Source organism: Coregonus clupeaformis, chromosome 20 (assembly GCF_020615455.1).
Source record: "Coregonus clupeaformis isolate EN_2021a chromosome 20, ASM2061545v1, whole genome shotgun sequence".
In the NCBI taxonomy this organism is placed as follows: domain Eukaryota; kingdom Metazoa; phylum Chordata; class Actinopteri; order Salmoniformes; family Salmonidae; genus Coregonus; species Coregonus clupeaformis.
Genome location: NC_059211.1, coordinates 9,684,465 through 9,697,313, shown reverse-complemented (window position 1 = coordinate 9,697,313; position 12,849 = coordinate 9,684,465).

The window sequence follows — 12,849 nt, the reverse complement described above, 5'->3', positions numbered from 1 at the left end:
CAGGATATGAATAGAAAAGGTGTGTACAGCAGTAGTTATATAGGATGAGCCTTGACTAAACTACTGTATATACATATGAAGTGGGTAAAAAAGTATGTAAACATTATTTAAATGATTGTGAAGAATGTGTTTGTTTCATATGAATGTTTGTTTCATATGATTGTGTTTTGCTTTTCATGTTTTGTGTTTGCTTTTCATATATATATTGTGTAATTGATGTGTATATAGATATGTATAGTGTAATTGTTGTTTATGTATGTGTTCATGCAGGGCTCATCTGCAACAGAGACCGTGGTCTCAGCATGACTCCCTGGCTAAATAAAGGTTAAATACAAAATACAAAATTAAATGAGCATTATGATTTTCAGGTGTCAATATGATACGAAGTTAGATATCAATATTAATATGGTAACAGTTTAGCACAATCATAAATGCGTTAGATTTGGACATGAATAATTAAGCAAAATGTATATCATTAGAATCATTGTTCTGGTAGATCAGACTCTTTATCTTGCATGAGAAAAAATTCCCATATTTAATGATGAGCTTCCGCATAGGATCCTCTGCTTTTCCCTTCTTTTTCTTTTACAACTGACCATTTTTATTGGAGAAGACGTTGTTTTCCATGGCATTTGCATTATGGAATGGGAAACTTCTCCAAGGTGGAAAACATTGACAGGGACTGTGATTTATATTACCTGCAAATAATTTGCAAAACTTTCATTTACTCCGTGAGATAGAATTATATAAATTTCCCCATTTAACACCTCCCCTGAGAGTAATCGAGATAAAAATTCTCTCTTAACACAATCGCTGTAGGCTAAAGACATGGTTCACTGCTCTGGGCCTGTCTGTGCGTTGACATTAGCCAACACAGTTAACTTTATAAAGGGGCTTGCTGTTAGATAAGTAATGTCTCTCTCAAGGTTATACAAATTAAAAACACCACTTTAAGAATCATTCTATTTTGAAAGTTGATTTCCAACCAGCATGACCATTTTTGTGCAAACTGTCATACAGATTGGCTTTAGACAAGACTGGACAATGTGGGGATTAGACTGGTCCCCACATTGCCACGAATACCTTCCGTCATTGGCCTTGGTGCACAGATAAATCAGTTAACACTTATATATATTGTATCTTTGTTTGGATTGCAGATAACTGTGTCTGGATGTAGCCAGCACCTTTGTGTATTCAACAGTGTAATGAATTAATAATCGGATGATAATTTGAGTAATCAGAGCAGTGATTTATCTGATTACCTAAAAAGCTTTGGGACAATTGGTTTATTGAACATGTTTCTGTGGATTACAATGTAAAGTCGTGCAAAATGGATGGGGGCTTAAATACCCTCTAGTCTGAGCCCTTAACCCTCCTATCAGGTTTCAAGTCTTTAACCTCTAACATTAAATGACTATAACATTACATGTTGCTCCTCATACACTCTCTAAGATAAGGAATATTGGGTGAGAGAATAATAAGGTTGAAATCAGATCATTTCTTTGGAGAATCACCTTTGAGGGTAATGTCAATTGTAAGCTACAGTAATATTTATTTATATTTGTAGCCTAGTTTTTGGAAGTAATTAGTTGATACAGAAGTCCCATCTCTTCTGAGGCATGCCCAAGATGAAACAAAGCATACACCTCAAGTGGTCTCAAAGGGACTGGAGTATTTGACTGGCTCAGGAAATACTGACAAGTGAGCATTATTTTCACTCGAAAGTGGCAGGGAGTCCCTTATGTAGAATGAAGGCATGTGAAGGGCTGCTCTTTTTCCCCACACATCTGCAGTGCTATTCAACCAGGCCTCGGAGCATTTAGATAATCAGAATTCAGCAACATGGCTGTCTGCTTCGTGCTGTCAAATTTGGATGGATACGTTTCAGCAAGTGAGAAAAGGTAGACACGTACACTACACACAGTTGCCCAGTGAGTCCAGAGTCACTTCTCTATACGGGCAAATGCCTCTTAGCATATACGGTGCAGCGCCAAGCTGAAATGTGAAAAATCATCTCCTCCATGGAGAAGCAGTCAGTCATGAAGCTGTCTAGGGCCAGCAGCTATCCGTTTAGTGAGTGACTGGAGGGCAAAAGGCCATAGACTTAGACCCACTTTTCTTGAACTTTTACTCAGTTTCACAAAAGACTTCTCCAGTTAAAAGAATAGCCTCTCAGGTGATTCAGCATTCTACCCCTTCATCAGTAACTGCACAGTTCCAGAGGAAACTGATTTAAACTATGTGTTAAGGATCGTACCACTACTGTATAACACCCAACCCAATCTGGGGCTCTATTTTAACAAACCTAACGCAATGTGACTTCTTAGCATTAGCACTATAGGTCCATGTGTGTGTCCGAAATATTTTTCCTATTTTCATGGGGAGAATTATTAGAGCAATAGCTGGCGGTGGCGCGAAAGGGCTGGGTTTTCAAATAATAAATAAATTGTAGGTGTGATGAGGGCTTGGCTTAATATTGCATGTTTTTGTCTCAGTGTGAGGCACATTCTCAATAATTAAGATATAGCCTAGGCCTACTGTTGATACTGCATTTTATGAATGAATAATTTAAATAAGTTTGGAGGAGCACATCTTTGGTAACCAGAGATTGCTATTTGGAAATGTGGATGGATACTTAAAGAAGCGCAATGAAGTATGCTGTCTAGTATAAGTCTAAGGCACTGCATCGCAGTGCTAGCTGTGCCACTAGAGATCCTATCTCCATACCTCCATTGTTTTTTTTTTACCGGTACCGGTTACCTTCAGACGAGTCCCGTGACAATTGTGGGGGTCGTAGAGCGAAACGGAGAACACCATCATGTTCGTGAGAGTCTCATCTTTCGATAAACCGTTTGGACGCTACAAACATTTTTGTGAGAAGACCGACCTTTGGGATGTCTCATGGTCTTACAAACACCGCTGTAGCTCGGCCACCTTACCGCAGAGGCGGAAGGCCGACATTCGCGGATGCAGTGGATTGAGACACAGCCCATGCAAACCCCCAGATATCTGTAGCTTAAACTGATGGATTTTAAACTTCATCCATATATCTACACAGTGTGTCAGTGGTAATTTGCAGGTGTTGACACTTGACCAACATTTTCACAGGTTCGAAGATGATTGGCACGTTGCTCCAAAATTTATTTGTCAGTTTACAGGCACAAACATCATGTAAACATACTGGAGGACCCAAAGATGTTACTGGAATTGATTGCAAATGGCTTGCATCTTAAAAAGTAGATACGAAAAAGGTAGCGCACTGGCATCTCTGATTACATAGGAAGATGCTCATGTGAAGGTTAGAACACACACACATTTGCTGAGGTTTCAGGAAACATTGTCCCTTGCCCACTCGGGCAACAACAGAGTAGACCCTTAAATTAATGTTGATTAGGCCTACTCTGCAAAACATCTCACTTTCTGGTACTGTAATTAGATAACTGATGTGCAGCAACATTCTGAGAACCATATGTTTCTTAGAGCTTGGTGAGAGTGTGGTTGTTCTATGGTTATTTTGCATACAACCTTCTCACGGCGTTCTGGGAATGGTGCAGGATACCCAGCTACCACATAACGTTCTGAAAACCCTATGTTTCTTAGGTTATTGAATTACCTTTAAATAACCTACAATTTCTGTTCTCAGAATGTTAATAAAACCTCACAGGAAAACTTTCAGGGAACCATAATAATACTAACCTCACTGCAACCTAAAAATGAATGTTCCCAGAACAGGCAACATTTTCACGTCTGTTCTCAGAAAGTTTAGAAAACGTTCAATTTTACTGGTCAGAAAACGTATGGCTTCGTTCCCACAACCAATGTGAAACCAAAAACGTACGTTCCCACAACAGGCTTCCCATTTCTGACTAGTCCTCTTTGTCCCAACTGACACCGTAACTTCTACAGACGTGTTAAGCTGGAGCATTGGTACATTGCCGGAAGCAACCCTTCTGTCTAGAGACTACATTCTAACTATAAACTATTTAAATATCACATAAAAGTGCGTACATTTGGGGACGAGAATTTGACTTATTGCACCTTTAAATACAGTACATACTGTAGGTATTAGGGACACAAACAAATATAAATACATGTATCCTGCTCCTGCATAAATAACATGATTCAGAATTGAAAATCACAAAATTTTCACGTCCTTGAATATAAAAAGAGTCCTAAACATGGTAGTAATACTAATACTAATACTAACAGTATTATTAATTATGTTTGTGACCAACACTGGAACAAATAAGTCACTTCCCATGATGTGTGTTATGGCGCTTCCTAACTTCTGACAGAAATTGAACTTACCCGTTACCTGTTTAGGATGTTTGGAAATTGCTGTATTCAATTCCACCCACCAACATCTCAGCACAAATATCAACAGTCTGCATTTTAACCTCATAGTCATTGTTTCATTTCAAATATAAAGTGCTGGAGTACAGAGCCAAAACAACAACAAATGTGTCACTGTCCCAATACTTTTGGAGCTCACTGTAAATGAATAAATGCAAATAACCAATATTCAGATATTCTCAATTTACACTTTTATGGATGTATTAAGACCTAAAGAGTTGAGCTTAAAGTGGCAATCAGCAGTTGCTATATCCATTTGTGGACTTATAAATTAATTATATGTACCCATTCCTTCTTGAAGAACATAACTTATAAATGTCTCATGAGGTTAGTTCAACTGTCGTACCCCATTAGAACCCATAAATATAAGCTTGTTTTTACTAAACAAACACTATATAGCCTCTAAACATGGTTAACCTCTACGGGATCGGTGTCCTATATACGGGAGCTAATCACTAATGTGATTAGCATGACTGTTGTAAATAACAGCAAACTTTCCAGGACATAGACATGTCTTATATTGCCAGAAAGCTTAAATTCTTGTTATTCTAACTGCACTGTCCAATTTACAGTAGCTATTACAGTGATAAAAATACCATGCTATTGTTTGAGGAGAGTGCACAACAACAAAAAACGTATCACGGCAACTGGTTTGATACATACACCTCTGAAGGTAAATAATTTACTTATATTCAGTAATCTTGCTCTGATTTGTCATCCTAAGGGTCACAGAGATGAAATGTAGCATAGTTTTGTTTGATAAAATCAATTTTTATATTCAAATGTAGGAACTGGGTTCTACAGTTTGAACCCTTGCTGTCTCTGGCTCCACACCCACCCCGCCCGGCCATCTAGATGTGTGAAAGTTAGTGTATAAGCTAATGATCCATCATGTATGACATTCCTGGGAGTGTGTAAACTTACATTTTGTATTACCATATCATTTTTGTATGTTCTCTATAGTTATGTCCTTGAAAATGTATCAATTGACCAATTCGGCACATTTGGGCAGACTACATACAAAATAGTCCAGTATTGCAATGCTTCACTAGATCAATCTGAAACTTTGCACACACACTGTTATATCTAATATCTAAATTGTGCCTAAACTGCAATATTATATTGCGGACTTTCTCTTGCATTTCAAAGATGATTAAAAAAAAGAAGAGAAAACGCATGTTCATTGTTTGTATGATCTTTTTACCAGATCTAATGTGTTATATTCCCCTACATTAATTTCACATTTCCACAAACTTCAAAGTATTTCCTTTCAAATGGTATCAAGAATATGCATATCCTTGCTTCAAGTCCTGAGCTACAGGCAGTTCGATTTGGGTATGTCATTTTAGACGAAAATTGAAAAAAAGGGTCCAATCCTTAAGAGGTTAAACTAGTATTTTGATATCATGGATGGTCAGTCCTTGCATCCATAGCTCTGTCTATGAAGAGAGTGGTTATATTTCTCCAGCCCAATCCCTCATCTTTTTTACCGAAACAGGGGCGAGGAGATCGTTTTTTGTTATTGTTTTAAGTGATGATTGCCGCTTTAAGGAGACTAACCCTTTTTAAATGAAGATGTTGGAATGTCCTGTTGTTAGCAGGTGAATCCCAATGAATCACTTTCTAGTAGGGGATCTATAACTATTTGATAGAAGTATAGAAGCCACAAATAAGTCATGTGTTTTAACATAATGGATTAACTTGGGCAGACTTGCAGTTGTAGATCCATCCCCATTTATTTGGCAGTATTGAGGGTAGAGAACAGCTGTAGGCTCCCCATCTAGCATCTAGCAAACACATTACCCGTGGGAAAAATATCTTTAAACAAGAGGGATATTTTACTCCTGCCTTGCAACCAATGTCCTTCACAGGACTAAATCAAAGATACCCTGCATGGGATATAAGGTCCAATGCAACTAATCTCCAAATTCCCAGACAAATAGATAAAGTGTGGTACAGAAGCAGGGGCACTATCTGCTTTTGAATAAAAAACAGCTTAGACAGTAGAGATGAGAACTGTAATTGCATTTTATATTCAACAAGAGGTCAAAATGTCATTCAAGGCCAAATTCGTAGATGTAATAAAGATTATTTGGGAAAGATCATTGAGGACAGCGTCTGACTCATGTACATTACAGTGACTGTCAAAGAGAAAATTAGGTTGACAAAACATGAGGAAAATATGTTGTCCTGAGACCACAATCCATAATACAGAATGGTTTGGTTATTACTTCATTTAAAGTACTCAACCCAATACATTCCCTTATTAGAATAGATCAAAGCCCATGAATTATAATTGGTTGCATGAGTTTACCTTAGCTGGATGAAAAGCAGGATGATTTTGTATTATCCATGTTCTGGGTAGAACTTTATAATTTGGGCATTCTGTGGCTGGGAAGTCGGATTTTCTCCTTTTCCCTCTACGTTGAAGGCAGACAAACTGATCACACAATGGGTGTCATCACACCAACCGCATGGGTGTGAATGCTCAATGAAGAAGCTCTTGGTAGCTCGCCATCTCAGTTTTTCCACACAGTTCAAGGGGGTATAAAAAAAACACCTGCCTATAGCAGTTGCATTTTAATTAGAATCTATATCTCTCTACAATACATACTTTAATTCCAGTTCATAGGAAACATTTCAAAGAACGAAAAAAACACCATAAGTGCTGTCGATAATGGTTAAAGTAGCTTACACCATAGCACGACTGGTACCAGGGTTAGCATGGGGCTAACAGAATCTCCATAGCGCCCGCTCGCTAACATTAGCTAACACATTCACCCATAAATCGGTTCAAAACACTTTTTTCGCTTGGTTTAAAGTTACACTTTTAAATAGCAGTGAAGCTAATTTGCTAACGTTTGCCAAAACAGTTTAGCTTGACTCAAAGGAAAAATGCCACTCTCCAGAGATCTTATTTCAACAGAAACAAGGAAACTAATCAACACTCTTGGACAAAAACCTCCTTGTTCTAGAACGGATACTTCAAAGCAAAAAAAGTTATCTGAGTAGAATTTCTCAATAAAAGGAATGAACTTATACATTCTCATTTTTAGCTTTCACTTTCTGTCAGTTACTCTGGGCACTAGTCAGAGATAGAAAAATAGAGCGAAATGTTGTGCTCGTGCGCCCTCTGTAGGAATCTCAGAATGTGTCATCCTAAATTCGAAAGAGGTAGAAATGATGTGGGTTACATAAGGATTTGGTTGTCTAACCACACACTGACATGCAGAGCTCTCTGGGTGAGGTTCTGTCCTCAAGTCTCTGGTGGGTGATGTCTCTATGTAATGTATTACAGGTTATGGACAGGTGCATTCAGGTGTCAAGAGGGGTGGAGTGCATGACACTCCATCCTGGATATGACAGAGTTTGCCTCAACCCACGGGCCAGCAGGCAGAGTTCAATAACTACAGGCAGATGTGAGATGCAGGAAGATGGCACCAGGAGGAAGCCTTGAATCGGTCAGTATCCTACAGAGTAATTTGAGAAGAGTGCAATTGCTGAACTTATGTAGATATTCAAAAAAAAACTGTTTTGATAACTTTCAAATGTAACCGTTCCATGTAGAATAAACTTTCGTTCACATAATACTGTAGAAACGGTGTTCTGCTAATATAACAATGTGCAAATATTACACTTGTCTTTCATCTTCTATTGTCATTCACAGCCGATACAGATATTGGACTATCAGCATTTTGTCTGGTGGTACATGTTAGTCGTCATCCCTCGTATGGTGTCCCATATAAGACAGTTCCCTGACATGTTTGAAGAATACACTGCCCCCCCCCATCATTCAATTAAATAATAACAAAAGACGATGAAAAGTAATAGATGTGTCTTGTATAATTTTTATGCTAAGTGCAAGGTCTCTCCCAGTTCAGACATCTGTATCAACCTTGTCTTTTAGTCAGGAGACTCCATGACAAACCATCTGTCCAGTCCTCCATCAGTAGAAAAACAAGGTAGAGTTGATACACACAGCACTGATTAAATTATCAGGACAGAAAAGTGATAATATTCTGACATACAGTACCAGTCAAACGTTTGGACACACCTACGCATTCCAGGGTTTTTCTTTATTTTTACTACTTTCTACATTGTAGAATAATAGTGAAGACATCAAAACTATGAAATAACACATATGGAATTCTCTAGTAACCAAAAAAGTGTTAAACAAATCAAAATATATTTTATATTTGAGATTCTTCAAATAGCCACACTTTGCCTTGATGACAGCTTTGCACACTCTTGGCATTCTCTCAACCAGCTTCACCTGGAATGCTTTTCCAACAGTCTTGAAAGAGTTCCCACACATGCTGAGCACTTGTAGGCTGCTTTTCCTTCACTCTGCGGTCCGACTCATCCCAAACCATCTCAATTGGCTTGAGGTCAGGGGATTGTGGAGGCCAGGTCATCAGATGCAGCACTCCATCACTCTCCTTCTTGGTAAAATAGCCCTTACACAGCCTGGAGGTATGTTGGGTCATTGTCCTGTTGAAAAACAAATGATAGTCCCACTAAGCCCAAACCAGATGGGATGGCGTATCACTGCAGAATGCTGTGGTAGCCATGCTGGTTAAGTGTGCCTTGAATTCTAAATAAATCACAGACACTGCTTTAATATTGCAGATAGATTGTAGCGTCCATCAATGTAATTGTCTGCATCATTTCCAATCCCCCATATATATTTTTCTAAATATATATATATAACAAATATATAAATATATGTATTTATTGGGGGGGGGGGCTTAATTGCTTTTGTTTTAGAGATGAATATTGAATTGCATGGCCTCTAAAGGCACATGTAAAAGTGTCCCATACATTAAGGGGATCTGCTGTACCTATGTTATGTCATAAAAAGTCAGTTATATATTCTTCTGTCCTAGTTAAAAATAAGTTATCATCCAATAGGCTTTCACTAAATTTCTAATATCCTCGCCCACGTGGAAATTCTGTAAGAGTAATGTATATGACAATTATTTGATGGTCCGACCGCATTCTGTCCCCATCAACACTTTTTAAACTTTTGGTGCCAGTGAAAATGACATAAGAAAGTAGTCAAGACGACTAGCTTTATTGAGCCTCCGCCATGTATCACTAGGTCAGGATGTTTAAGCCTCCATATGTCCACTAGTTCCAATATATCCATGATATTTGTGATTTCCTTAAGTGCATGAAGGTGATTTGTAGTGTGATTTCCTTTACGGTCCATTGAGGTATTTCAAACCATATTATAATCTCCCAGCATAATAATAGAGTCTTGTATTGCTTGTAGGTTTGATAACTTACTATATATATCAAATAATGTCTGTTTTGCATAAAACATTTATTTGCATTTGGTACATCCATTTTTTTACACTAATATATACCCAAATGATTGAATAATTTTACTTATAAATGCCTCATGAGTTTAGTCAATTTCTCCAGCCCGATCCCTCAGTTGTTTACAAAGACAGTGGTGGGGTAAAAGCTTTGTTATTATTTGAACTGCAGATTTCCAGAGAGAGTGCCAAAAGGAGCTGTGCAGATCAATGGCTTTGATGGTGAAATGTGAACACTGAAGAGAAAAGCCCTATTTGGACGGTATTATGTGGTATTACAGCATATGTGGGTAATGTGTTTTTTACTGTTGCACATCAGTGATTGTAATGAACGATCCGCACGGGATAAGGCTTCTCCCCAAAAATCTCTGAGGAGGGCGTTTCTGATAGTCCGTTTGGTCTGTTCCCGGATGTACTTGTCACACACTACTTCAGCCTACCACAACAATAACACCATACGTGCAAACTGAAGTGGTAATTCAAAATATGGCACCCAAGTCAAAGAAAACCAGGCACTGGACAAGAGAGGATACATTATGCCTCTTATCTGTGTGGGGGGAGCCATGCTTCCAGTGCCAGTTAGAGGAAATGATTCACAACCATAAAGTTTGGGAAGGAATATTTAAGCAGCTGTGTGAGGAATGTCCATCCGTAAAGTCAACGCTTGGAGATGCAGCGAAGTGCCGTGAATGAATCGACTATCTGAAAAGAAAGTATCAAGTACCCAGTACTGCCCATACTTTAAAGAAATGGATGCAGTTTTGGGTAAGAGCATATTTTTATTGCATGTTTCTGTTAGGCTAGTTAGCTAGCTTCTGTCTGAATGCATGGCTAGTTAGCTGGCTTGTTAGCTAGCTCTAAAAGACTGGCTGTATGCATGGTTAGCTGGTTGGCTGGTTATTTATCAGAAGTATCCCCTTATTGATTGTCAGACACCCTACAGTAATAAGAGAGCTATCTAACTACTTTTGCTTGATGTCAACAGGTTGCCGCCCAATGACCAATCCAGGTCAAGGTCACATGGACATAGCCACTAATGACAAAGCTGAAGACAAAGCTGAAGAAGACAGCTCCGTGGCTGGAGACGTGACATCAGGTAAGATGATCTAAAATAATTGACCATGGTCAAGTAGTGAGTAGATGAAAATTATTTTTGCAATATAGAGGACCTACTTCAACATCATCTGGACCGTCAGAAGTTAATGTCTTCTCTCATGAGGACACAGAGGATGAGGGTCCCAGTGTCCCGACAACCAAACCTACACCTAGAGGCGCTACCCAAGGTGGTAGTTCCACTGGTATGTCTACTTATCTTTTTAGTAATCCATTCCATCAATTATATGTCAGAGATTAGTTGTTATTAAGCAGGCTATCTATTTTTTTGTCATTAGGTGGTCGCAAAATGTTGAAAAACCAAAATGATGGAGGCGATGGAGAAAGGACGTGACAGACTATTTCAACATGACCAAGAAACCGATACTGAATAGGGACAACTCGTCAGTCATGATAAGGAGTGTTTTGCCTGGGAGAGAGAGAGGTGGAACGCAACCGGATGGAGCTAGAAAAAGCACGTCTCGACTTTGAAATGAAGAGAATGGAGGCTGAAGAGAGGCATTCCCATGAAAATTGTCAGATGATGTTGCAGATCTTTCATTGCATGAGGCCTCAAACACCCACTCCTACATATGGGCTTCCACCACCTTTTCCTTATGCTCAACCACCATCCTATCCAGGCCCATCGACTGACCCCCATCAACTATTTCCATATGCAGCTCCTATGCCACCAGCTCCATCAGCTACACCAGCTCCCTACTACGAGCCAACACATCCAGACTAAAGTCTAGTCTAGTTTAGGGAAGGAGGCGTGATAGGTTTACATGTTTGTTAAAGGTTTTATTATTTAAGACTGTTCCACAGCAAAAAATAATTAAAAGGAAAAAAATGATATCTTAAGCACTTTAGTTATCAGGTTTGAAGATGCAGTTTTTGTTGAAGTTACCTGAACATTTTTATTACATTTGTATTTGTAAATATTTGTCTAGGCTTTAGCAATGAACACAACTAAATATAAAACGTTGCTAAAGAAATACTTTGCTACTGTAACGTTATGTGGTTGGTTGTGAACAAATAATTGTTTTGTTTGTTTTGGAACAAAAAAATTGAAACATTCTGACATTTCATCCTACTGCCTCTGCAATGTGTGTTACCAATGCTTGTTGGATGCGATCAACAGTGGTAGGTGCAGGTGGGATCCGCTGGTCAGGGTCTCCGTCCTCTGGCTGCTCAGCTGGGTTGTCCTCTTCTGGGTGTAACTGGGGATTGAACTCCAGATTCCATGTTTCACAGAAGTTGTGTAATACAATGCAGGCTACTACATTTTGAGTCTGAGAGTCGTTTCTCTTCATTATGGAGTGCCAGCGACCCTTCAGACGACCGAAAGCATGCTCGACTTGAATGCGAGCACTGCTCAAGCATTCATTGAACAGTTTCTGTGGTCCCCTTGCTACACCGTCTGGGAATGGCTTCATGACGTTTGTGGTCAGGCTGTAGGCTGAGTCGGCAACAATTAGAACAGGTATGTCAACACTTTGCATGTTGTTGGTGAGTTGGGGGAAGAAAGTGCCATTCTCCAGCTTTTGGCACAGATCTGAACTCTCAAAAACAAAACCATCATGGCACTTCCCTAGCCAACCAACGTCAAAGTCCATGAACTTGTACAGTTGAAGTCGGAAGTTTACATATACTTAGGTTGGAGTCATTAAAACTCGTTTTCAACCACTCCACAAATTTCTTGTTAACAAACTATAGTTTTGGCAAGTCGGTTAGGACATCTACTTTGTGCATGACACAAGTAAGTATTCCAACAATTGTTTACAGAAAGAGAATTTCACAATTCCAGTGGGTTAGAAGTTTACATACACTAAGTTGACTGTGCCTTTAAACAGCTTGTGTATGTATTTCAAGGCCTACCTTTAAACTCAGTGCCTCTTTGCTTGACATCATGGGAAAATCAAAATAAATTCTCTATAAAATTATTCTGACGTTTCACATTCTTAAAATAAAGTGGTAATCCTAACTGACCTAAGACAGGGAATTTTTACTAGGATTGAATGTCAGGAATTGTGAAAAACTGAGTTTAAATGTATTTGGCTAAGGTGTATGTAAACTTCCGACT